Source organism: Nerophis lumbriciformis, linkage group LG28 (assembly GCF_033978685.3).
Source record: "Nerophis lumbriciformis linkage group LG28, RoL_Nlum_v2.1, whole genome shotgun sequence".
Taxonomy (NCBI): domain Eukaryota; kingdom Metazoa; phylum Chordata; class Actinopteri; order Syngnathiformes; family Syngnathidae; genus Nerophis; species Nerophis lumbriciformis.
Window position 1 is genome coordinate 1,344,469 of NC_084575.2, and position 27,326 is coordinate 1,371,794.

Genomic DNA, 27,326 nt, shown 5'->3' on the forward strand with positions numbered 1-27,326 from the left:
TGCATGTATTGAATATTATATATGTAGCTACTATTTTATTTTATTTTCTCATTGTTTAAAGAGATGGCATCTTATTTAAATTTGTTTTTTTTTGTGTCTTATAAAATCACACATTTTTTTGATTGCATTTTATTGATATTATTATCCAACTAAAAGTATGAATGAATAAAATGGTTAACAAAATGTGGACTCTGGTAGATTAGCAGCATTGTTACATCGAACTGTGCATGTTTGAACTGGGTCTTTCTGATGTCGTCCTGTGTGCCGTCATCTATCGACCACCCAAGTACCACAAAGACTTTATAACTGACTTTTCTGAATTTCTGGCTGAAATCCTGCCCAAATATGATCCTGTCCTTATTGTGGGTGATTTTAATATTCACACCTGCTGTCCAGATGAGCCGCTTTCCAGGAGCTTCCTGAATATAATCGACTCATTTAACTTTGTACAGTCTGTGTGTGGTTCTACACATGAACGCGGGCATACACTCGATTTAGTGCTCTCGTATGGTTTGTGTGTTTTTAATTTGGACATTTGCGACGCTGTGTTCTCTGATCACATGCCGATCCTGTTTGATATTGCCACGCAGTGTCCAGTTAAATTGTGCGCACCGCCCCAACGCTCTCGCATGTTTAATTCTTCGTCTCCTGCTCGGTTCTCCTCTATTTTTTCGACTCTTTGTGATGATAATTCTGCAGCATCTGTGTGTCTGAATACTGAAGAGTTGGTTTCTGGGTTCAACTCTATCTGTTTACAAACATTGGACACGATCGCGCCTTTCAAATGCCGCCGCTCTAAAGCTACGCCTCAGCCCTGGTTGAATGACGTCACTCGGGCTGCCAGGCGCGTATGTAGAAGAGCAGAGAGAAAATGGAAAAAAGACAGGCTGCATGTGTCCTTTGCCATTTTTAAAGAAAGCCTGTTTTCCTTTCAGATGACTGTAAAAGCAGAAATGAATATATATCTATTTCAGATTATATCTTCTAACTGTAACAACCCCAGAGTTCTGTTTAAAACTATTAACACTGTCATTGATGCTCCCAAATCTGCTGGTTTTGATGCTTCTTTTGAATTCTGTGAAAATTGTCTCCATTTTTTTCACTGACAAAATTGTGTCAACTAGAGCCAGTCTATCTCAGCCTTCATATGACCCTTCTGTTCCCCTGCATTTCTCTTCTGTTTTCCATCAGTTTGAGCCGGTGTCCTTTTCTTTTTTAAGTGACACAGTTAGTCATATGAAGCCCTCTGGTTCTCCTGCAGATGCCCTCCCACCTCGCCTGTTTAAGGAGGTACTTGCTACTATTGGATCAAGTGTCCTTAACATTATCAATAGTAGCCTCTCTCCTGGAATAGTTCCAGTAGAGTTTAAACATGCAGTGGTACCACCTCTACTTAAAAAACCCAGCCTCGACCCCTCTCTCCTCTCTAACTTCAGACCTATCTCTAATCTTCCATACATTTCCAAAATATTAGAGAAGGTTGTCTACAGTCAGTTGTTGCCCTTCTTAGAGGATAATGGTATCACTGAGCTGTTCCAGTCCGGTTTTAAAGCCCTCCACAGCACAGAGTCAGCGCTTCTAAAAGTTTTTAACGATATCCTCCTGTCCACTGATTCTGGTAAATATGTTGTCCTGGTGCTTTTAGATCTGTCTGCTGCGTTCGACACCGTCGACCACGCCACCTTAATCACTCGTCTTGAGAACTGTGTGGGCATTAAGGGCGTCGCCCTCAACTGGTTCCGGTCGTACCTAACCGACAGGAGTTTTTGTGTAAAAGTAGACAGTTTTATATCGTCCACAGCTCCTTTACCACATGGGGTCCCCCAGGGCTCAATCCTTGCCCCAATTTTATTTGCGCTTTACCTTCTCCCCCTTGGTTCTATTTTTAGGAAGTACAGTATTGCATTTCATTTTTATGCCGATGATTGCCAGATTTATTTTCCCATGGCACAAAATAACACGGTTCAACGTCTTATTGACTGCCTGCACGACATCAAAGTCTGGCTTTCAGCTAACTTCCTGAGCCTAAATGAAGATAAAACAGAAGTTATGTTGTTCGGTCCAAGTCGCTCTCCCTCCCCCAACGTTGACCTCGGCACTCTGACCCCGTATCTCAGCGACTCTGTCACAAACCTGGGGGTAAAGTTTGACTCAGATTTTAAATTCGAAAAACAAATCAGCAGCGTCGTTCAAAAAAGCTTTTATCAATTACGCCAAATAGCGAAAGTGAAACCGCTTCTATCAAGACATGATCTTGAGAAATTAATCCACGCTTTTATCTCGACTCGTCTTGATTATTGTAATGCCCTGTATGTTGGCATTAGCCAGGCCTCCCTCGCCCGCCTGCAGCTCGTGCAGAACTCTGCTGCTCGTCTGCTAACACAGACCCGCAGACGTGAGCACATCACCCCTATTTTAGCGTCCCTTTACTGGCTCCCTGTGCGTTACCGAATACATTTTAAACTCCTTTTATTTGTTTTTAAATGTCTAAACAACCTCGCGCCAACCTATCTCTCCGACCTCCTTCAGCCTTACTGCCCCACCTGATCCTTAAGATCAGCCGATCAGCTGCTGTTGACGGTCCCTGACACAAGGCTGAAGCTTAGAGGTGACAGAGCTTTCGCCGTTGCTGCTCCCAAGCTCTGGAACGACCTACCCCTGAGTGTTAGACAAGCCTCCTCTCTTCCTGTTTTTAAATCTCTCTTAAAAACATACTTTTATTCCATGGCTTTTAACACTGAGTGATATCCATCCTGCAATGGCGCCCCATAATACACCTGCTGTGATCCTGTTTTTATGTTTTTATTAATTCTATTTTAATTATTTATTTTTTATCGTGTTCTGTTTGTGTTGTGTTGTGTTTGCTCGGTACTCGTTTTATCTTTTAACCTGCTCATGGTACAGCACTTTGGCTACCCCTGTGGTAAATTTTAAATGTGCTCTATAAATAAAGTTGATTTGATTTGATTTGATGGATGTTAACTACTGCAAAACATCAACAAAGAAGAAAAATGCTGAAGTTAGCAACACATCACTGAACTTTAGAGCCATCGTGAGTGGAGTTGCTTGTTTTTATTGCTACATTTGTACTTATTTCACCTCACATCTTCACTTTTAATCCTAAAGTCTTCTTCACATACCGTATTTTCCGCACTATAAGGCGCACCGGATTATTAGCCGCACCTTCAATGAATGGCATATTTCATAACTTTGTCCACCAATAAGCCGCCCCGGACTATAAGCCGCGCCTACGCTGCGCTAAAGGGAATGTCAAAAAAACAGTCAGATAGGTCAGTCAAACTTTAATAATATATTAAAAACCAGCGTTCTAACAACTCTGTTCACTCCCAAAATGTACGCAAATGTGCAATCACAAACATAGTAAAATTCAAAATAGTGCAGAGCAATAGCAACATAATGTTGCTCGAACGTTAATGTCACAACACACAAAATAAACATAGCGCTCACTTTCTGAAGTTATTCTTCATTCGTAAATCCTTCGTCTTCGGTGTCCGAAGTGAAAAGTTGGGCAAATTTACGATCCACTGGCGGATGTTGGCGTCGTCTGGCGCTGCCTCCTCGTCTTAGTGAAGGTGTGTTCGCCTTCTGTCATCCATTGTTCCCACGCAGTTAGCAGTCTAGCTTCGAATGCCCTGTTGACACCAATATCTAGCGGCTGGAGGTCTTTTGTCAATCCACCCGGAATGACGGCGAGTATTGAATTAAACGCGTAAGCGTGTCTCTCAATGTGCTGTTATGAGCTAGCAAATATAACAACTACACTACCCAGCATGCAACGATAGTTACGAGCATGCGCGGTAGCCCTGAGAAGCGTTGTTGTATGCTGGGAGTTAGAATGTGGTTATGAGCACGCTGTGAGTAAACGTTGAGAACTCAGTTAACACGCCTCGTCTGCATTATTTATAATTAGACAGACAACACACTTAATAGGAGCCATTTTGGGGTCTTTACATAAACACACAAATGGAAATGAAACGTCACATATCCCAGCATGCACCGCGCGCTTCTTCGTCATCCATTGTTCCCACGCAGTTAGCAGTCTAGCTTCGAATGCCCTGTTGACACCAATATCTAGCGGCTGGAGGTCTTTTGTCAATCCACCCGGAATGACGGCGAGTATTGAATTAAGCGCGTAAGCGTGTCTCTCAATGTGCTGTTATGAGCTAGCAAATATAACAACTACACTACCCAGCATGCAACGATAGTTACGAGCATGCGCGGTAGCCCTGAGAAGCGTTGTATGCTGGCAGTTAGAATGTGGTTATGAGCACGCTGTGAGTAAACGTTGAGAACTCAGTTAACACGCCTCGTCTGCATTATTTATAATTAGACAGACAACACACTTAATAGGAGCCATTTTGGGGTCTTTACATAAACACACAAATGGAAATGAAACGTCACATATCCCAGCATGCACCGCGCGCTTCTTCGTCATCCATTGTTCCCACGCAGTTAGCAGTCTAGCTTCGAATGCCCTGTTGACACCAATATCTAGCGGCTGGAGGTCTTTTGTCAATCCACCCGGAATGACGGCGAGTATTGAATTAAGCGCGTAAGCGTGTCTCTCAATGTGCTGTTATGAGCTAGCAAATATAACAACTACACTACCCAGCATGCAACGATAGTTACGAGCATGCGCGGTAGCCCTGAGAAGCGTTGTATGCTGGCAGTTAGAATGTGGTTATGAGCACGCTGTGAGTAAACGTTGAGAACTCAGTTAACACGCCTCGTCTGCATTATTTATAATTAGACAGACAACACACTTAATAGGAGCCATTTTGGGGTCTTTACATAAACACACAAATGGAAATGAAACGTCACATATCCCAGCATGCACCGCGCGCTTCTTCTACGGGGAAAAAAGATGGCGGCTGTTTACCGTAGTTGCGAGACCTAAACTTTATGAAAATGAATCTTAATATTTATCCATATATAAAGCGCACCGGGTTATAAGGCGCACTGTCAGCTTTTGAGAAAATTTGTGGTTTTTAGGTGCGCCTTATAGTGCGGAAAATACGGTATATTGTTGTAGGCTTCTAACATTTATGTTTCTGATGTGTGTGTGTAGTCTGTGGAAAGGGTTGTTGTCACTTGTGGATCCAATTGTTCACTTGCATAGATACATCTTCATCATCATCATCATCATCACCGGCCCACTACTGGACGGAACCTTAGCATTAATGTTTTAATATAAGTGTGACCTCATTATTCCTTGATAATAAGACTAATAATACGGATTTAAGCACTGTATTAGAGTGCTTCTTGTAGTACTCCAACTCGCCACACTGAGAAGTGGGGGCGATCATGAGCTAGCAGATGCATGTCGCTATCATGTTTTATCAGCGAAGAAGACAGCATTTGTGTTTACTTTTTTGTGAGATCCAAGTTTTAATGCTCTGCTGAATAAATGAATCACTATGGCTGCCAATATGGAGGATTATTTATATATTTAATCAAATACCTTTCTTAACAGCTAGAAAAATGACACCACAAAAAGTAAAACAGCAGCAGGACTCAGTAAATATTGTATTAATTGTCTAATTAATAAACTATAAAGAGTAACATGACAGTGGATATTTCACAAGAGTTGAGTAAAAAGTGTAAAATGGGAATGCTACATAAAATGCTTAACATAGACTGATACTGATACTGTGTAATCATTTATTTGTCCTAACATTATTTTGGGATATAAATTGATGTCCCCCCAATGTTAAACTCATTTCTACGCTCACTGTGTGAAGACTGGAGATTAATGTACTAATAAAGTCAAAACATGTAGCACAAATGATGTGTATATATGTTAGCCAATAACAAGTCCGTCTGTAAGGCACACAAACACATTTATTCAACATCGTTATGATGTAACATGGAAGATGCTAACGTTAAGCTAACTAGCGAGGTGATGCTGTGAAGAGCTGCTCCGCAAAGTTGGCATACAACCAAAAATGACTTTAAAATGTTATTATTAATGTTCACTTTCAATGTATTTCTTTGGAACATGTCAAAACTTTACAAGCACAACTTTTGCTCAAGTGATCAAGCGTCCAACATGAGTGGAAGAAGCAGAGCTTGTCTGGTCCCCCCCAGTGTAAAAACTAAATGCTTGTCTGCCCCCCCCCCCCCAGTGTAAAAAGTAAATGCTTGTCTGGTCCCCCCCCCCAGTGTAAAAACTAAATGCTTGTCTGGTCCCCCCCAGGGTAAAAACTAAATGCTTGTCTGGTCCCCCCCAGTGTAAAAACTAAATGCCACTCAATGATGTGTTGAGTTGAGTTGAGTGTATTTATTTCTATGTCACATTTAAAACAAGCTCAGTTGGCCAAAGTGCTGTACAGACATAAGACATAAGGTGCACATAGTGTCACATTAAAGGCCTACTGAAATGAAATGTTCTTATTTAAACGGGGATAGCAGGTCCATTCTATGTGTCATACTTGATCATTTCGCGATATTGCCATATTTTTGCTGAAAGGAATTAGTAGAGAACATCGACGATGAAGTTCGCAACTTTTGGTCGCTGATAAAAAAGCCTTGCCTGTACCGGAAGTAGCAGACGAGTAGCGTGACATCACAGGTTGTGGAGCTCCTCACATCCGCACATTGTTTACAATCATGGCCACCAGCAGCGTGAGCGATTCGGACCGAGAAAGCGACGATTGCCCCATTAATTGGAGCGAGGATGAAAGATTTGTGGATGAGGAAAGTGAGAGTGAAGGACTAGAGGGCAGTGGGAGCGATTCAGATAGGGAAGATGCTGTGAGAGGCGGGTGGGACCTGATATTCAGATGGGAATGACTAAAACAGTAAATAAACACAAGACATATATATAATCTATTAGCCACAACACAACCAGGCTTATATTTAATATGCCACAAATTAATCCCGCATAACAAACACCTCCCCCCTCCCGTCCATATAATTCGCCAATATAACTCAAACACCTGCACAACACACTCAATCCCACAGCCCAAAGTACCGTTCACCTCCCCAAAGTTCATACAGCACATATATTTCCCCAAAGTTACGTACGTGACATGCACATAGCGGCACGCACGTACGAGCAAGCGATCAAATGTTTGGAAGCCGCAACTGCATGCGTACTCACGGTACCGTGTCTGCGCATCCAACTCAAAGTCCTGCTGTTGAGAGTCTCTGTTGTCCCAGTTCTCCACAGGCCAATGGTAAAGCTTGACTGTCATCTTCCTGGAATGTAAACAATGAAACTCCGGCTGTGTTTGTGTTGCTGCAGCCGCCCGCAATACACCGCTTCCCACCTACAGCTTTCTTCTTTGCTGTCTCCATTGTTCATTGAACAAATTGCAAAAGATTCACCAACACAGATGTCCAGAATACTGTGGAATTTTGCGATGAAAACAGACGACTTAATAGCTGGCCACCATGCTGTCCCAAAATGTCCTCTACAATCCGTGACGTCACGCGCAAACATCATCATAGTGAGACGTTTTCAGCAGGATATTTCACGGGAAATTTAAAATTGCACTTTATAAGTTAACCCGGCCGTATTGGCATGTGTTGCAATGTTAAGATTTCATCATTGATATATAAACTATCAGACTGCGCGGTCGCTAGTAGTGGCTTTCAGTAGGCCTTTAACATGGTAACATAGAAGGATGAATACAATACAATAGTAAAATATACCTTAAAAGAACTGCAGAAAATATCATCTAAAATACTAAAATGTAATAAATTAATAAAAAAAAGGATAAAACAAGAAATAAACAAAACAACAAGACATCCTGCCTAACTGGATATGAACGCCAGTAGGCCAAAAGGTGAACCAGGAAAAAGTGGCTAGAAAGTGATTTTGGTTCCCACGTCTGGGCACGACTCTTTTTTTGCATGTTTGCATAGACAATGTCATTGTGGACATTAGGTTAAAAGTTCCCCACAAAATATCCTGGTGTTTTTTTTTTTTAGAGCCATAAATGTAGAAAAATAGGAATTACCAAAAAACGAAAATCTTATGCAGCTGTTTTGTCTTGTAAATGTATTTACATTCATTCTGGAAACAGAATCTCTCTCACAAATGGACATTAATACATATACCTAACATTTGAGACAAGTATTTTAGCATTGCTATACTTTCATTTGAATTGAAACCATGAAACATACAAAAACAAATGAAAAAAAGGCTTCCAAATAAGTGAATAGCAAGCTGTACAATTGAACATACACATGGTACATTTTGATAAACAATGATGTTTTATACATTCAACATTTCAGTAGATACTGTGTTATAAGAGGAAGTCAAAAATACAATCAAATAAAGAAGACTTTGGCCCACAATGGCTGACATCAATCAAAATATGTAATAATAGGCCGTAAGGTGAAGCCGTGTTTGGTGTCATGTGGTTCTCATGTCTGGCCACTAAATCATTGTTGCTTCTTAAAAAAGATATTTTGCTTTTCAATGAGAAAAAAAAAGTTCTCCACTGGACATCCAGGCAATTTTTTAAATGAGTCTTTAAAGTGGGGACTATTTCTTGCTTGGCGTAACAATATATTCGTCTCAAGAGGTGACCTTTTTGTCACGTGCTTCACATTCCACCAATCAGGTAGCTGCACAGATCCAAGATGGCCATGTCAACAACGTCTAGCGATGAAGAGGAAAATACTCTAAAACAATAAAAAAGTTCTAAAAAAGAAGAACAAAATATGCTGCATGCATGTTACGTCTGTTAGGAATGAAGAGGTGAATGATGTCACTATCACAAGGTGGAATACTTACAGGAATTGTTTGAAACGCTGACTTTGCTGTGATGGAGAGTCTCATCAAGTAGTCCAGACATTCACATCCTGTATCCATGTGGAATTTAAAGATATTCCTGATGACTAATCCTGTATCCATGTTGAATTTAAAGATATTCCTGATGACAAATCCTGTATCCATGTGGAATTTAAAGATATTCCTGATGACTAATCCTGTATCCATGTTGAATTTAAAGATATTCCTGATGACTAATCCTGTATTAATGTTGAATTTAAAGATATTCCTGATGACAAATCCTGTATCCATGTGGAATTTAAAGATATTCCTGATGACAAATCCTGTATCCATGTGGAATTTAAAGATATTCCTGATGACTAATCCTGTATCCATGTGGAATTTAAAGATATTCCTGATGACAAATCCTGTATCCATGTGGAATTTAAAGATATTCCTGATGACAAATCCTGTATCCATGTGGAATTTAAAGATATTCCTGATGACAAATCCTGTATCCATGTTGAATGTAAAGATATTCCTGATGACAAATCCTGTATCCATGTTGAATTGAAAGATATTCCTGATGACAAATCCTGTATCCATGTGGAATTTAAAGATATTCCTGATGACAAATCCTGTATCCATGTTGAATTGAAAGATATTCCTGATGACAAATCCTGTATCCATGTTGAATTGAAAGATATTCCTGATGACAAATCCTGTATCCATGTTGAATTGAAAGATATTCCTGATGACAAATCCTGTATCCATGTGGAATTTAAAGATATTCCTGATGACAAATCCTGTATCCATGTTGAATGTAAAGATATTCCTGATGACAAATCCTGTATCCATGTTGAATGTAAAGATATTCCTGATGACGCTGGGCTTCACCCAACTTGTTCCTGGCGGTTCATTGATTTGAAGCGTTTGGATTCTGCCTAAAAACTGGCCAATCGGCTGGATGTGGGTCAAGATGAGTTTGTGGCATCGGACAACACTTCAGGCTCAAGAAGTGATATTCCAAATAAAAGACTAAGATGGAAGACGGGCCTGCCTGTCGCTTCTGCTGGTCCTGTGCTGCCTGACATTTGGATCATTTGCAAGAAAACGGACAAGAGAATTACTGTGGGAGGCAAACGGCAGAGGGACCGTCTTTCACAGGCACACACTCTTCCAGCAGGTAAACACACACACACACACACACACACACACACACACACACACTACACGTAGCACTTACACCCGTACAAACCCCGTTTCCATATGAGTTGGGAAATGGTGTTAGATGTAAATATAAACGGAATACAATGATTTGCAAATCCTTTTCAAGCCATATTTGTCAGGTGTGAGTTTACGCTTGCTGCGCGGTTGTTCTCCCAAGATGCAAAACTGACGGCTCCGGACCAAGACGTGAAGTTAGGAATGATTTATTGAACATAAGTCATCCAACTTACAAAAATACAGGCAAAACAAGAAAAAGGCAAGCGTGCCTAAAAGACGGGAAGCTAAGACTTAGCATAGGCTGGGGAAGAAAGAAGCTAACACTTAGCATGGACTTGAAAGCACCAAACTTTACGCTGACAGCTTGCATGAAGCAAACAATGAAGCCACGACCAGTGACCGGAAAAGGCAGGCTTAAAATTGTAGTCTCGTGATTAGACCCAGGTGTGTCCCAAACAACAGAGGCAGGTGAAAATCTTAAGTAACCATGGTGACTAAACTCAGAAGGTGCACAAACAGGCACTAAAAGGAGTCCAAAACTAACAGAACATAACTAAACAAAACATGATCCAACCACAGATCATGACAATATTTCATTGAATGCACGACAAAAACAACATATTTGATGTTCAAACTTTTTTTTTGCAAATAATAATTAACTTAGAATTTCATGGCTGCAACACGTGCCAAAGTAGTTGGGAAAGGGCATGTTCACCACTGTGTTACAGGGCCTTTCCTTTTAACAACACTCAGTAAACGTTTGGGAACTGAGGAGACACATTTTTGAAGCTTCTCAGGTGGAATTCTTTCCCATTCTTGCTTGATGTACAGCTTAAGTTGTTCAACAGTCCGGGGGTCTCCGTTGTGCTATTTTAGGCTTCATAATGCGCCACACATTTTCAATGGGAGACAGGTCTGGACTACAGGCAGGCCAGTCTAGTACCCGCACTCTTTTACTATGAAGCCACGTTGATGTAACACGTGGCTTGGCATTGTCTTGCTGAAATAAGCAGGGGCGTCCATGGTAACATTGCTTGGATGGCAACATATGTTGCTCCAAAACCTGTATGTACCTTTCAGCATTAATGGCGCCTTCACAGATGTGTAATTTACTCATGTCTTGGGCACTAATACACCCCCATACCATCACACATGCTGGCTTTTCAACTTTGCGCCTATAACAATCCGGATGGTTCTTTTCCTCTTTGGTCCAGAGGACACGACGTCCACAATTTCCAAAATCAATTTGAAATGTGGACTCGTCAGACCACAAAACACTTTTCCACTTTGTATCAGTCCATCTTAGATGAGCTCAGGCCCAGCGAAGCCGACGGCGTTTCTGGGTGTTGTTGATAAACTGTTTTCGCCTTGCATAGGAGATTTTTAACTTGCACTTACAGATGTAGCGACCAACTGTAGTTACTGACAGTGGGTTTCTGAAGTGTTCCTGAGCCCATGTGGTGATATCCTTTACACATTGATGTCGCTTGTTGATGCAGTACAGCCTGAGGGATGGAAGGTCACGGGCTTAGCTGCTTACGTGCAGTGATTTCTCCAGATTATCTGAACCTTTTGATGATATTACGGACCGTAGATGGTGAAATCCCTAAATTCCTTGCAATAGCTGGTTGAGAAAGGTTTTTCTTAAACTGTTCAACAATTTGCTCACGCATTTGTTGACAAAGTGGTGACCCTCGCCCCATCCTTGTTTGTGAATGACTGAGCATTTCATGGAATCTACTTTTATACCCAATCATGGCACCCACGTGTTCCCAATTTGCCTGTTCATTATATATATATATATATATATATATATATATATATATATATATATATATATATATATATATTTAATATAATATTTGAAATTGGCCAGTAAATCAGTTGAGCAAGCAGCCATGAACATAATGCAATTGCTGCAGCATGATCCTTTAGGCAACCACATCCCTATAGAGATGGACCTGTGGCACAGAAATAGCTGTTTTACTCCACAGGGCCTCCGCCTGTTTGCCACTACCAGCTTAGGGGACTCTGACTCTGTCTTTTCTTACACTTACCAGTGATTGCAAACAAAAATAAAAATTCAAAGATCCCCATTGTTTATTCAAAAAGTTGTAGTGTGTTGAGCTCCGAGGACCACAATATATGTAAATAAGAATGGGTAAGACTATTTCATGCTACTGTGTAACACAAACTATTAACTTAGCAGATATTCCTTGAAGAAAGTGTGTGGATCTTCATTGAGGTAGATAACAAGGCTTCTCAGGATGCACTCCCTCCTGATGTCAATGTCGTCACACTAAAGCAGGGTGGAAAATCTCAACAGAATGTAGCTAAATATTGGTGCAACAGTGGCACAGGGAGGGGGGCAAGTTGACTAGAGGGTGTAAAGAAAACTAGATAAACCAGCACAGCTTCTGAAGACTAGAGTATAACATCTGTAACACATTTCTGAGCAGGGCACACAACCATAAAGGCCACAAACCAGCTTGTAGTTGCTTTGCACACCAAAAAAGTGGATGAATGAAAGGGAAACACTAAACTATTTTGCACAAAGCCTAGGCCACTTACTATATACAAATAAATCAATTCAATAAAACAGTTCTACCATTTCTACTTACCAAATCTATGTTTGCCAGAACTTCTTTGATTTGTTGCCCCTTCACTCCTCCTCTGCTTTTGAAGATGTGCATCAGCTTGAGTGAAAAGTGGTCCAGTTGTGACACAAACTTTGACTGCAGTGGCTTTGTAGTTGTCACGACTAGAACTATGGCGTGGTTTGTTCTCCCGAAGTGCAAGTGATTTGGACCAGACATGGCGTGAAGGTGAATAGATGATTTATTTTAACACTATATATCAAAAAGGAAGGTACAAAACTAGGCTATTGAAAACAAAACTTGCACATAGGCAGAAACTGTGAACAATTAAACAAAAACACTAACTGTGGCATTAATAAACAAAAACTTACTTGGCATGGACTATGAAGTGCGCAGAGGTAAGAGTGTGACACGGGTATGAATCCGGATGTCGCCAGAAAGACAAACTGAAAACAATGAACTTAAATACTACAGACATGATTAGTGAAAACAGGTGCGTGACTCAAAACGTGAAACAGGTGCGTGACGTGACAGGTGAAAACTAATGGTTGATACGGTGACAAAACAAACAAAAGTGCACAAAAAGTCCAAAAACAAAACCGAACATGACTAAAACAAAACATGATCACACAGTCATGACAGTAGTGATCCACAAGAACTCCTCATTAATCTGAAAAATATTCAATAAAATGTATTTAGAAAAATTTGCCATTTTCTTACAGTTAAATACATAAAAATACAAGTTAACTTACTTCACTCTGCTGGAACAGGGAAGGCCACCGGTTTTTGAATCCCTCTATCACGGGCCTCTGTTCAACGACCTCTCGTCGTCTGTGGGAGAAGGTTTTTTTCCATTTTTGCTTTTATCACCACTTCATTGTCACACTTTTTTATTTCTGACAACAAAGCCATTCTCTCACTTTCCAAGCTTTCTGTGGTTTGGCCTTTTGGGTGCAGTGGTATGTAGTAAACTTTAGCCTTTGTCGCTTTCTTGAAGTTGGCTGCAGCTTTGCCTTGGCCTTATTCCACTGGGCATCTGGTATGTACTCAACTGGCTCTAAAACAGAAAAGTGAGATGTATAGGACTGTTTACGTTCATATGCAGTAGCAAGGGGGCCGTCCTTTGCGATAGCTACGCCTAATTGATTAGATTGGCATAGGACAGTGGACAGCTCATCAGTTAGTGACTCTTGAACTTGTAGTTTATGATGCTGAAATACATCCCAAACTAAAGCTTTTGTGACAGGCCAAGATGCTGTACTTAAGACCTCATCAATAACTGACTTTAGAATATGAACAATATTTTATAACTTCAATAAATACAAGCAATTTCCTGTTCAATAGATATTTGCAGGTTCAATTATGTTGCATCATCACAACTAAGTGTTTCAAATTCATGATCTGTATCGACAGACTCTATTGGCCCAGCTTCAGATTTGTCTGACATTAGCTTTAAAATCTATCAATGAATGTTGGTTGTGTTTCCTGTTTTTGTGTGTGTTAAATGTACTCTATACATTTGTCTTTAAGGGGAACATTATCACCAGACCTATGTAAGCGTCAATATATACCTTGATGTTGCAGAAAAAAGACCATATATTTTTTTAACCGATTTCCGAAGTCTAAATGGGTGAACTTTGGCGAATTAAACGCCTTTCTAATATTCGTTCTCGGAGCGATGACGTCACATCGGGAAGCAATCCGCCATTTCTCAAACACCGAGTCAAAACAGCTCTGTTATTTTACGTTTTTTCGACTGTTTTCCGTACCTTGGAGACATCATGCCTCGTCGGTGTGTTGTCGGAGGGTGTAACAACACCAACAGGGACGGATTCAAGTTGCACCAGTGGCCCAAAGATGCCAAAGTGGCAAGAAATTGGATGAAATTTGTTCAAAATACGAGGCTGTGGGGAAAGCCGACGAAATGGTCAGTCGTTTGTTCCGCACACTTTACCGACGAAAGCTATGCTACGACAGAGATGGCAAGAATGTGTGGATATCCTGCGACACTCAAAGCAGATGCATTTCCAACGATAAAGTCAAAGAAATCTGCCGCCAGACCCCCATTGAATCTGCCGGAGTGTGTGAGCAATTCAGGGACAAAGGACCTCGGTAGCATGGCAAGCAATGGCGGCAGTTTGTTGCCTCAGACGAGCGAGCTAAACCCCCTGGATGTCTTGGCTCACACCGTCAAGAGAAGAATATCGACCCTTGCTTCCCTGGCCTGCTGACATGAGGGTATGTCTACAGAATATATTAATTGATGAAAATTGGACTGTCTGCACTCTTAAAGTGCATGTTGTTGCCAAATGTATTTCATATGCTGTAAACCTAGTTCATAGTTGTTAGTTTCCTTTAATGCCAAACAAACACATACCAATCGTTGGTTAGAAGGCGATCGCCGAATTCATCCTCGCTTTCGCTACCTGCCTCCACACTACAACCATCCGTTTCAATACATTCGTAATCTGTTGAATCGCTTAAGCCGCTGAAATCCGAGTCTGAATCCGAGCTAATGTCGCTATAGCTTGCTGTTCTTTCCGCCATGTGTGTTTGTATTGGCATCACTATGTGACGTCACAGGAAAATGGACGGGTGTATATAACGATGGTTAAAATCAGGCACTTTGAAGCTTTTTTTAGGGATATTGCGTGATGGGTAAAATTTTTAAAAAAACTTCGAAAAATATAATAAGCCACTGGGAACTGATTTTTAATGGTTTTAACCCTTCTGAAATTGTGATAATGTTCCCCTTTAAAAATATACATGGAACCGTTTCATTACGCCTCAGATGTCGATTTTTGTGTTGAAAATAATCTCTTTTTGTCGTTAGGTCTTTGCATGTGGGAGTTTGCTGTTTACCATGAACTTTGTATGTATGATTTAGTAGCTTACTAAAACTGCATGGGCTATGTGTATATGGACATGGATAGCGATAACTGCCTCTTAAATGCCCATGAGTCTGCCTAAAATGCTGCAACAACAAATACCTGCTTGCTAGTTCCAAACTGCATTCTTTACACTGCCACAATCATAATCTTGAAATAGAGAATAAAGAGAATTAGCATGTATCACATCAAAAGGATGACAATGATAGAGATCACCAAACACATAACCTATTACTTACAATCACGAGGCTGCCACAAGGAGCTTGGTGACACTTAACATTAGGAGGCTGCCACATGAAGCTTGAAAACAATGATCTATCTGCAAAAGATGATGGTCTGCCCAGGACTGCCTCGGCTACTTCCATGTAAGCCTTCTCCATTACTCTGAAGTCGCGTTCCACCTCTTCATCTTCCACTCCACCCTGCTTCTCCTCCTCCAAGACTTGGTACCTATTTCTTAGACTGATGGGAAATGTCTTCCAGATGTTTTCCTTCCTCAGCTTTGCCGCGTCATACTTGACTCTGGCGCTTTTCTTCTCATTAGGTTTTCTCTTAAGCCTCAGCCTAATTGTTGTGCAAACCAAATAGTGGTCCCTTCCGATGTCTGCAGACCTGTATGCTCTTGTATATCCATCTATTTTCTACCGCTTGTCCCTTTTTGGGGTTGCGGGGAATGCTGGAGCCTATCTCAGCTGCATTCGGGCGGAATTCGGGGTACACCCTGGACAAGTCGCCACCTCATCGCAGGGCCAACACAGATAGACAGACAACATTCACACTCACTTTTACAAACTAGGGACCAATTAGTGTTGCCAATCAACCTATCCCCAGGTGCATGTCTTTGGAGGTGGGAGGAAGCCGGAGTACCCGGAGAGAACCCACGCAGTCACGGGGAGAACATGCAAATTCCACACAGAAAGATCCTGAGCCCGGGATTGAACCCAGGACTGCTCAGGACCTTCATATTGTGAGGTATATGCACTAACCCCTCTACCACAGTGCTGCTCGCTCTTGTATATCATCTACTGAATTTCTGAAACGCTTATTGACAAGTGTATGATCTATCTGATTCTTGGTCTTCCCATCTGGAGATACCCATGTTGCCTTGAGTATGTATTTTTGTGGGAACCGAGTCCCAGTTATGACCAGCTCATTCATGTCACACATTTCGCAGAGTCGTTCTCCATTGTTGTTCCTTCTTCTGAGCCCATGTTTGCCCATGACTCTCTCATAACCCTGTCACAATCAACATGTCGTGTTTGTTCCTCCTGTCTTGTAGAAATCGTCCTTAGCTTGTTCTTCTGCATATTCTGTTGGGGCATAGGTGTGTATGAAAGTCAGTTTGATGTGTTGGGAATGGTACCTGGCTTAAATATTTATTTCGTTGACAGGTGTACAATCAATCAGGGCTCTTGCTGCAGTTTTTGACATTAGTATGCCTACGCCTTGCCTGTGGTTGTCGTCGTCTCTTCCAGAGTAAATGATTGTTTCTCCTTCTGCCAATTCTACTTTTCCTTGTTTTGTCCAGTGTGTTTAGCAGATTCTTATGATGTCGATTCCTTTGGTGGTTAGTTATTTTGCTGCCAGTGCTATATTGCCACTTGTGTAAAGTGTTCGAACATTCCAATTTCCAATCTTCATCGTTTTTCTGGGGTGCAGCAGTAGCTTTTTCGGCCTTAGGGCGTCCCGTTGGTTCTGTTGGCTTCGGCCCTTGGGTCATGGTGTCTCTCTCATTTCGAGGACTGGCTACAGCATTTCCCGCTAGTGAATTTGCTCTGCTGTGGGTTTCTGTAATAAACTCTTTTTTACGGGAGCAGGTTATTGGCCCTAAATCCAACCCCTAACCTGGAGAACTGGTGGGATCACTCTTGGTCTGGTCTCTACCCTTCGACCTGTTCGGCATGGGAGACCCTGCCAGGAGTATTAGACTCCAGCCGACATAGCTCTTGAGGTCATGGCGGCGCGCGAATCATCTCATCACGATAAGGTAGTGATGTGTCGGGGTGGAAAATCACATAGAAAAACTAGGAAAAAGGCAGCTATCAAAGACCAAAACGGATAGCAACCAGATGGGTTGAATATGTAACTGAGCTTTATGATGACACAAACTGAGCAGAAATGCAATTTATAGAGTTAACTGATGGACATAATATTATAACAGGGGAAGTAATAACTGCAATATTTACAATAAAGAAAGGAAAAGCTAACGGTCCAGATGATATACCAACAGAATCATCACTGAAAGCTCTAAATGAACATGATACCGTATTTTCCGGACTATAAAGCACAGTTAAAATTCATAATTTTTTAAAAAAATCGACAGAATAATTCTGGTTGTGCTTACCGATTTTGAAGCTATTTTATTTGGTGCATGAGAATATAGAACATAACACACGGTGCTTAAAGATCTGTCAAAATGTTTTAGTACGACTTTGGTAAGCTAAGAAGCAGCAACGCTTGATGGATTGTCGGAGCATTACGGCTAGCGTAGTCAGAGGTGCTATGATTCAACATACAGCTTTTATTATGGTGTGTGTATAAGGACCGCAAAATGGCACCTATTAGGAGACATTATATGGCGTTTTGTTACACAATATTATGCAAAATCAACTTTTCTTACCTTCTGGTACCTGCTGATGTGTATTTGGGATCTGCATAAGTCCTGACAATTTGCGCGCCTCCGCCATTGTAGTCCGGCACCATATCGACACCGCAGTCGATAAGCTTCTTGTCAGGGCTTGGTAAAAGGATAGGACTCAGATGCAGAGTAGGGAACTTAGACAGGCTTTTATTTTGACAGCTTCCTTTTCACCTCCAAAGTCAAGGATTACAATATCTATTTATCAAAAAAAAACTAACCGGCAAAAAAGGTTCCAAAAAATAGGAACAACCAAAATTCGCTCCGAACGGAGGAAAACACAAAAGCAAAGACGAACTATAATTAATATATGCTATAAAACGTATAAACAAAAAAACGCTCCAACAGGAGGAAGAAACAACAACTATGAAAAAGTCTATACTATCTAATCTAATAAAGTATTAACAAAAATTGTCACTCAAAAATGTGAGGAAAGAATGAAAAATAACTGAAACTTACCACTTTGGCTGAATAAACTAAATAACAAAAAATCACTCTGCTGAGGAGGAAGAAAGGAAAACTCAAAATAGCAACGAAGGGATTCAGAATCAAAGAACATAAGCACAAGACGAGGCAAGGCAAGACAAGGCATGGACATGAGCATGGACGCTAGAGAGTACGAACAAACGAAACAATCTGGCACAGAACAAAGGAAGGAGTGGGCTTATAGGACACACGAGGGTAATAGGGAACAGGTGGAAACAATTAGGGAATCGGGATGACGTCAGACTGATGACACAAAAGGAAGGGCAAGTGACCTGAAACGAGAGGAGAGTTACTTTTCAAACTAAAACATGCACATCACAAGACAGAAAAAACCAAGACAAGACATCCCTCACCGCGGTGTGACACTTCTTCTTTTTCTCTATCTTCTTGTTATGGGACATTCATCCTCTGCTGTTGCCATTTCTAATATAAAGTAGTGTAAAGTTCTAACTTATATCTCGCCATGGAAGCCCTAAAAACTACCGGTGTAGTGAGTTTACATTATTCACCCACGGACTTTAGTTATTAGAGAGTCGGACGGTTTTTCACGGGAAACATTTCCGGCGTTGTTGTTGCACTAGTGAGCCACGGATCAGGAGATGCTGCTCCGTTATTGATTGAAGTAAAGTCTGAATGTCATTAAAACAGTTAGCGCCATCTTTTGACACTTCTTCTACCCCCGTCCTTGCACGCTACACCCTTACAACAAAGATGAGGGGGAGAAGACGCTGTCCAAGCCACGTAAATAAGACCACCCACAGAACATCCTGAAGCGTCGGTCAGAAGACGGCTTGAAGATGATCTGTAAAACATAATTTATGAAACATTTTCACCAAAGAACTGAGATAGGCTCCAGCACCCCCCGTGACCCTGAAAGGAACAAGCGGTAAAAAATGGATGGATGAAACCACCATTACAAGTTATGTAGACCACAAGGAAGGGTTTTAAATTTAGAAAAAAAAATCATAATATGACCCTTTTAATGTGCCTTACAATCCGGTGCACCTTTTGTATAAAATAGACCTGACTAGACCTGCTCATCGGCAGTGCGCCTTATAATCTGGTGTGCCCTATGTTACGGAAAATACACTACAAAATTATTAACAAGTTATTAACGTTGTGCAACATCATTTACAACAGTGGATGTATACCAGCTGAATTGGGACAATCCTTTTTTGTTCCTTGGCTAAAAAAAAAACACAAGATTGTGCCGATTTCCAAACTATCGGTAATGGTGCCATTACCGAAGGCAGTAGGCCAGTAAGAGTCGTAGTTGTGAGTCATAGTTCATGATGAATATTATAAAGATAATTATCAAAAATATACATTTTATTTTAGCTCTAATTGAGAGTTAATTTGGTTACATGTTGGATATTCGTAGTTGTAGCAGGAGCTAGAAAAGAAACCAAGATGTTCAATATTACAAATGTATATAAAATCCAATTAAACTTACATTTTAAAACAAAAAGGTGTGAATGACATTAGAAAAAAACACTTCGAATATCAAGTGAATTTGAGATTTTAGGTCATATGACCAGGAATATTTTGAAAAGAAACATCCATCCATTTTCTACCGCTTGTCCCTTTCGGGGTCGCGGGGGGTGATGTAGCCTATCTCAGCTGCATTCGGGCGGAGGGCGGGGTACACCCTGGACAAGTCGCCACCTCTTCACAGGGGAAACACAGATAGACAACATTCACACTCATATTCACACACTAGGGCAGGGGTCTCAAACACGCGGCCCGCGGGCCAATTGCGACCTGCGAGACGTTATTTTGCGGCCCGAACCTTAATATGAAAATGTAATGTTAGTACGGCCCGCAAGTTTTATATGAATGGCGCTTGAAAGCGTCATACTTGTAAACCCTCCTGATTTTTCCGGGAGACTCCCAAATTTCAGTGCCCCTCCCGGAAATCTCCAGGGGCAATCATTCTCCCGAATTTCTGCCGTTTTTCACCCAGACAACAATATTAAGGGCGTGCCGTGACGGCACTGCCTTTAGCGTCCTCTACAGCCTGTACAAACAGCGTGCCAGCCCAGTCACATGTTGTATTTGGCTTCTGTAGACACACGTAAGTGACTACAAGACATGCTTGATCAACAGCCATACAGGTCACACTGAGGGTGGCCGTATAAACAAGTTTAACACTGTTACAAACATGCGCCACACTGTGAACCCACACCAAACAAGAATGACAAACACATTTTGGAAGAACATCCGCACTGTAACACAACAGAACAAATACCCAGAATCCCATGCAGCCCTAACTCTTCCGGGCTACAATATACACGCCCGCTACCACCAAACCCCACCCCGCCCGGAGTTAGGGCTGCAAGGTGTTCTCCCACAACATCATACTCTATTTTTATTTTTTTAACTTAAACCTATAAACTTTGATATCAACTTCAGATCTATCCGTCAATTATACGTTAATATATTTTATATTTTATGCTATTTTTGTCAAAGAAAATGTTGCCTTTTATATGCAAACACACAAAATATGTAATATTTCCCCCAACAAATATTTCAAAGTAGAATTTTTAATGTGCAGTAATTGGAGCCTTCAATAGGTCAATAATTCATTACAACATTATTTTGATTCATTATTATTTTTTGAGCAATGGCAGCTTTCAAGGGAAAAAACACCTTGTGTTATAAGAGTCAACATTGCAACTTCTTCTCGTTACTTCCACCTGTTTGCTCTTTTTTTTTTTGTTTTTATGTATGAGTATTTTTAGGTCAGGAGTATTTTTCAGGTCCCAGTGCTGACAAACTGTTTCAGGCCAACAGTCCACCTCGAGTCTGACATGATTTGAAGACGTTGTGTCTGCCTTTATTCATCCAAGTCCTTCAAGAGAAATGCAAACTAATACTTTTTAAATACATGGGCTCTTGTATGCCTTTTAATTTTGGGTCTAAACTTTTGTAAAAATAAAATAAAGTAATTGACGAGTAAATCATTTTCATATATTTCCTATTGTTAATCAACACAATACATTAGCAAAATCTGGCACATTTGGTCTTGTACTCGGTTTAATGTTGTGTTCAATTAATTATAAATGAAATAAAACAACAACAAAAACACTTTCATATTACTAAAATAACACAACACATCAGTTTAGGTAATCCCTGCATATTTACTGTCATGATTTTGCTTGTGTTGTGTTGTAATTAAATTAAGTAATTAATTCATTCATTTATACAGCACACATTCTCATATTGTGTATTAATTATGATACATTGTTATATTGTTATATTGCTAGAACGTCTGTAGGGCCAAACTGTTACTGCATTCACTTCTTGTAGTTGTGTATCTTCACCTTACTAAACGTGAACAGGTGAATAATACTCTCCCCTCTTCTTATCAGCTGCAGAAAATTAAATATTGTTTGTACGTTCTAGTGTTAAAAAAGTATAAAATGTTTTGAAAAGAAGTTCCTTTCTTGGGAGGTAGCGGAATGTCATCATCATCCGTGATTGGTTAAATGTTGAAATATGCTAATGAAGCCGGAAGTAAACCAGCCGTTCTGTCATTGGCCAAATATTAAATGTGTTGAAGAAAGTTGGACAGAGGCTGATCTGATTGGCTTAGAAAGTGTGAGATGTTGGAATAAGGCACGCTGATTGGTTCATATCACCCCGGTGTTGAACATATTGACGGACTATCAGCGCTCAAAAGTCCGTGACTGGTGAATTTATAATATGTGTTTTTGTAGCCGGGTAAGATGGCAAAAACAGCCCAAAGATGGATAAATATTAGACAGGTTAGGGTAAATTGAACTGAAAGTGAAATAAAAACCATTGTTTTCTTTTGCAAGAAGTAGAAACAGCGCCCTCTGGCGTGAGTGTAAAAGCTTACAGCACCTGGTATTCCCAGGCGGTCTCCCATCCAAGTACCAACCAGGCCCGACCCTGCTTAGCTTCACGAGATCGGACGTGTTCAGGGTAGTATGGCTGTAAGCCGAGAGACGAGGTAAAGACAATCTTTTTAAATGGAACTCTTACAGACGGGCTGAGAGACATCCATCCATCCATTGTCTATCGCTTGTCCCTTTTGGAGTCGCGGGGAGTGCTGGGGCCTATCTCAGCTGCATTCGGGCGGAAGGCGGGGTACACCCTGGACAAGTCGCCACCTCATCACAGGGGGTGAGAGACAATTATTATTTATCTTAGAGCCTGTCGCGCATGCATACACTAATGTGCTTTTTGTGGCTGTGTGAGGTGCAGCTCTCCATCCATTTTCTACCGCTTGTCTCTTTTGGGGTGGCGGGGGGTGCTGGATCACAGCTCTCAACACTGCTTTATGCGTAGGGACCGTCAATAAATCACCATTGCCTTGAAAAATGTATATCTGCTACATCAAAACACTGATTCATCTAAAAGAAAGTAAATAATTAGTCATACCTCCTTATTGTGCATACCCATTATTTCATAATTTTAACATTATATCCATGTTTGATATAAAAAAATAAGGGTATTTTCCCAATAGTCTCAATGTCATACAACTTGGTAACCTAATTCCACTAAATAGTCATGCTAACCTTTTAGTGTAACGCACACCCTTTTATTTTAAAATAGGGTTTTTACTAAAAAAAAGTTTTTAAATAAAAATCATGTGCGTGATGATATATCTTATACAGATAATTATCAACATTTTTATTAGCTTCAAATGAGAGTAAAGTTGGTTTTATGTTGGATAGTCGTAGTTGTTGCGGGAGCTAAAAATGAAACCATGGTTTTCAATATTACAAATTTATATAAAATCCAATTAAACTTACATTTTAAAACAAAAAGGTGTGAAACACATTAGAGAAAACACTTCAAATATCAAGTGAATTTGGGATTTTAGGTCATATGACCAGGAATCTATTGAAAAGAAACATTTATTTTTAATATCAAAATGTTTTTGACCCTATTTTAAAATAAAAGGTTAGCACGACTAATATAAAGTGGAATTTGGTTACTAAGTTGCATGATGACATGGAGACGTTTAAAACAAATAATTATTGTTTATATTAAAAAAATATTTAAATTATAAAATCAGGAACGATATTAAAAATGTAGGACTATTTATTTGACCTCCTTTTAGATGAATCAGTGTTTTGATGTAGCAGATATACATCTTCGAAGACAATAGTAATTTATTGACGGTCCCTAAGCATAAAGTAGTGTTGAGAGCGGCACCTCTCCTGCAATCTCCCCGCAGCATGAGAGAGCAGTGTGGGCACAGTGAGGGGGAGCTTCCGCTGGAGCTCCGGAGGCAAATATCCACCGTGAAAGCAACTTGACCGCCGTAGCAAAGGAAGACAATCACACAGACAGAAACAGCACATTAGTGTACGCATGCGCGCCAGGCTCTTAGATAAATAACAATTGTCTCCCATCCCGTCTGTAAGAGTTCCATTTAAAAAGGTTGGTTTTACCTCGTCTTTCGGCTTACGGCCATACTACCCTGAACACGCCCGATCTCGTCCGATCTCGGAAGCTAAGCAGGGTCGGGCCTGGTTAGTACTTGGATGGGAGACCGCCTGGGAATACCAGGTGCTGTAAGCTTTTACACTCACGCCAGAGGGCGCTACAAAGTGCTGAGACTACAGCTGTTGTGATTCATGTATTGCTTTAATTGCAACTATTCCAAAATGAGGGAATATATTCGGTTATTATAATAAAATTCCACTCAATATTTACAACTACAGTTGAAGGTACAAACCTTTACAACAGGATTTAAAACACAAATACCAACTAGAGCAATATTTAGATTGATTTAAAAATAATGGTGTGGTCTTTTGCAGTCAGTCAACCTCGCCCACGCCTCCTACCACTCCGTCCTGCATGAAGCTGAGGAGCCACGACTCGTCAGGCAACTTATGATTTAAAGGGGTCATATAAGCTACTGTTTATTTACCAAAATAAGTTGTATGTTTTTGTTTTTGAAAATGTAAAACTTTATTTTTATTTTCAGAATGTTGAAATAATTGTACTGGGGGTGGGGGGGAAAGAGCTGGTTACTTGTTTCTCTCGCAAGATCTGGAAAAGAGCTGGTTTCTACTGTTTCTCTCGCGAGATCTGGAAAAGAGCTGGTTAATCGTTTCTCTCGCGAGACCTGGAAAAGAGCTGTCTTGTACTTGTTTCTCTCGCGACATCTGGAAAAGCGCTGGTTAATTGTTTCTCTCGCGAGATCTGACAAGACTGCGCGCGAAGCAAACAGGGCGAGGATAAAGCAAGATGGCGTCTGACGGTGAAGACGTTATTGCAGTCGTCACAGTTCAGTGTTCTTAATCTGTGCGTCCATGTACACATATATGTCCTTTATTACACTCTATTAAATAGAGTCATAATAACTGTTTGTATATTAGTCTGAGCGCACTTCTCCAGCTAGCTTAGCTTGCTAGTTAGCTTAGCTTGTTAGCTGCTAACAAAGAGAGATGAAAACACATCGCTAAGCAGAGATCAAGTGTGAGTGTAAAGTGTTGTGATTGTGTGAAAATGTGCGAAAGAACCATAGCAGAGTACGAGGAGGAACTTTGTCCAACAAAAGAGGAGAAGGAGCGACAACATGAAAAACATCAAGTTGTGTTACACACAACAGGTTTGTTTACTTCTTACTCTCACATCTTTACTAACTTTATATTTATTATTAACACTTTTCTTCAATATATTGTCTATAGGAAGATGAATTGTCATGTGAGGATGTTCAGACACACAATATTTATGAGAGGTTGATGTTCCTCTCAGTTTGTAACAAAGTGTATCAACATGTTTACACAAAACTCACACAGTCACCGGGGGAATATTCCAGAGAGCAGGTTAAGTGCAAACTCCTGAGTATATAAATAAGAAAGGTAAGACAAAGTCGGAGTAAGTTACTGTGGTGTGATTGTATTATGGGAGAACTACAGAGTCGACAGGCTATGACGTCACAAGGTGCGACGGAGCGGGAGACAGTGTGGGAGTGACCTAGAGAGCGAGATACCTGTTGTGTTTGAGCTAATAAAAGTATCCACATTATAAAGTACAGCTGGACTCACGTATGTAATTCAGTAACTCGACATGGTGTCAGAAGTCCTGTAGTTAATGTGGAGTGTGAGCCAAGTGGAAATATAGTTTGTACGCGTCAAGGGATAAAGAAGTAAGGACAACATGAGCGAGGAGGACGGAGCCGCTGCAGCGCCTGCACGGCCACCCAACGCGCCGGTGGTTGCCGTGGGACCGTGCGCTACGTTCAACATCCAGCCACCGGAGTCCTTTGACTTTTCCAATCCACAAGAGTGGGACAAATGGATCCGGAGATTCGAAAGATTTCGCCTGGCAAGTAACCTAAATGCAAGCTCCGAGGACAATCAAGTGAACACATTGATTTATTGCATGGGGGACGAGGCGGATGATATTCTCCGTGGGTTAAATCTGACGGCCGCTCAAAGACGTACATACCAGGGAGTGCGCGAGGGATTACAAGGCTTCTTTGTTGTGAAGAAAAATGTTATCTACGAGCGTGCTAAGTTTAACATGCGCAAGCAGAAAGAAGGGGAGAGTGTGGATTCGTTTGTCACTGCACTATATGCGCTGGCGGAGCATTGTAGCTACGGGATGCTACACAATGAACTGATCAGAGACAGACTTGTCGTCGGATTGCAAGACAAGGGGCTGTCTGAACGCATGCAGTTGGACGCGGATCTAACCTTGGATAAAGCCATAAGAATGGCACGACAGAGCGAGGAGGTGAAAAGGCAGCAGTCTACTCTCCGAGGGGACACCACCAGATCAGAGGCAAGTGATGCAAAGTCTGTTGATAGAGTGTTCAAGAGCAACTTCAAGTCTGCTAAAAATAAACCTCAATATGCTGATAGCCCAAAGTACAAGCCACACAGTACTCAGTACAGCAAGGACAAGGGCGCACAGTCATCGTGTCAAAATTGTGGCAGCTCTCCATCCCATCCAAAAAGTGACTGTCCTGCTAATGAAGTGAGATGCCATGCATGTGGGAGGAGGGGACATTACAAGCGTGTGTGCAAGTCCAAATCAGTGCATGAAGTTGAAGAGGATGAGGAGGAAATCTTCCTCGGCAGTGTCACGGAGGATGGGGATCCTTGGATGGTCAAGATTGGCATCCATGAGAGCAGTGTGACATTCAAAATAGACACAGGTGCTGATGTGACAGTCTTGCCTCACTCAGTGTTCCTAAACACATGCAGAAATGATCCACCTAGTCTCAGAAAGGCAACAAAGCCACTCCTGGGACCAGGAAGAAATCCCCTCGACGTGGTGGGCGTCGCCAGTTTGCTGCTGAGGAGAGGGGAAAAGTCAGAGAGGGAGGATGTGTACATCGCTCGTCATGTGCATACTGCCCTGCTGGGAAGATCTGTGAGCTGTAGGCTGGGGCTTGTAGCACGCCTAGACAGCGTTACTATGGAGACATTAAAGGAGCACTACCCAAAATTATGCACCGGGCTCGGACAAGTACGGCAGCCATATGCCATCAAGCTGAGTCCAGGGGCGGAACCATTCTCACTTAAGACACCAAGGAGGATTCCATTGCCTTTAATGGACAAAGTCAAGCAGGAACTGTCCCGCATGGAACAACTCGGGGTGATAAGTAGAATTGAGGAGCCAACAGACTGGTGCGCTGGCATAGTGGTGGTGCCCAAAAAGACAGGTGCTGTACGTATATGTGTCGATCTCACCAAACTCAACGAGTCAGTGTGTAGGGAAAAGTTCATCCTGCCATCAGTGGAGGAAACACTGGG

General features: G+C 41.2%; 1 protein-coding gene, 1 non-coding gene and 1 pseudogene across 2 annotated transcripts in view; 2 read left to right on the forward strand and 1 right to left on the reverse strand.

Annotated features, from left to right (window-relative positions):
* LOC133570515 (uncharacterized) overlaps nucleotides 1-27,326 on the forward strand; it is a 905,074-nt gene that overhangs the window by 331,050 nt on the left and 546,698 nt on the right. The window lies entirely within an intron of this gene.
* On the reverse strand, nucleotides 22,435-22,544 carry LOC133571261 (5S ribosomal RNA; annotated as a pseudogene).
* LOC133571338 (5S ribosomal RNA) lies at nucleotides 24,017-24,135 on the forward strand. Its single transcript, XR_009810429.1, has one exon. It is a non-coding gene; the product is annotated as a 5S ribosomal RNA (ribosomal RNA).